The sequence below is a fragment of the Cebus imitator genome, unplaced genomic scaffold (assembly GCF_001604975.1).
Source record: "Cebus imitator isolate Cc_AM_T3 unplaced genomic scaffold, Cebus_imitator-1.0 Scaffold145, whole genome shotgun sequence".
Lineage (NCBI taxonomy): Eukaryota > Metazoa > Chordata > Mammalia > Primates > Cebidae > Cebus > Cebus imitator.
In genome coordinates this window covers 3,758,667-3,759,902 of record NW_016107460.1, presented here as the reverse complement: position 1 = coordinate 3,759,902, position 1,236 = coordinate 3,758,667, and positions in this window count along the sequence as shown.

Below are 1,236 nucleotides of genomic sequence, written 5' to 3'. Positions count from 1 at the left end.
AGAGTCTCGAGCTCTGTGGCCAGGTGCCGGGCGTGATCTCAGCTCACTGCAACCTCTGCCTACCGGGTTCAAGCGATTCTCCTGCCTCAGCCTCCCGAGTAGCTGGGACTACAGGCATGCACCACCACACCCAGCTAATTTTTCTATTTTTGGTAGACAGGAGGGTTTCACCATGTTGGCCAGGATGGTCTCGATCTCTCGACCTCATGATCCACCTGCCTCGGCCTCCCAAAGTGCTGGGTTTACAGGTGTGAGCCACCGCACCCGGCCCCATGAGAGAAATTTTTGAGACATTGGTGATGGGAAGGGAGGTCAGACACATCTCATTATACACAGTCCTTTTTTTTTTTTTGGCTCTCTCCACCCAGCTGCAGTCCAGCCGGCAGGGTCAACAAAGCCGAGAACACGATCTGTCTCTTTAAAGTGATGTAAGTAGTACAAATTTCTTCTTGGCCAGAACTTGGTTCAAAGCTGGGCCTAGCTGCAAAGAAGGCTGGGAAATGTAGTCTTTTATTCTGAGTGGCTATATGCCTAGCTAAAAACTTTTTTTTTTCTTTTTCTAAAAAAAAGAAGAAAGAAAAAAAAGAATTAAAAAAAAAAGAATGAAGGAGAGGAAGAAAGAGAACGAGGAAGAGGGAGAGAGAACGGGGGTGTTGCTTTATTGCCCGGGCTAGAATGCAGTCTAAAAATGGATATGCCTATAATTGTGCTTAATAATAGAGACATGAAAAAAAAAATGAGGGAAGAAAATAACTAACAAGCAGCCAACCAATATTTCATTGAAACCTGTAAATAGGTGTGATGTGGTACTGATAAGAGCATGTATTTTGTGTATTTAAAGTGGAGAGTCCTATAAATGTTAATTAAGTCTACTTGTTCCAGATCTGAGTTCAAGTCCTGGATATCAATGTCAATTTTCTGTCTCATTGATCTGTAAGTCTCCCACTATTATTGTGTGGGGGTCCAAGTCTCTTTATAAGTCTTATATATCTGGGTATTTCTGTATTGGGTGCGTATATATTTAGGATCTTTAGCTCTTCTTGTTGCATTGATCCTTTTATCATTATGTAATATCCCTCTTTGCTTCTTTTAATTTATTATTATTATTTTTTGGGGTTTTTTTTTCTTTTTTTTTCCCATTTATTTATTTTATTGCATTTTAGGTTTTGGGGTACATGTGAAGAACATGCAAAATTGTTGCATAGGAACACACGTGGCAGTGTGATTTGCTGCCTT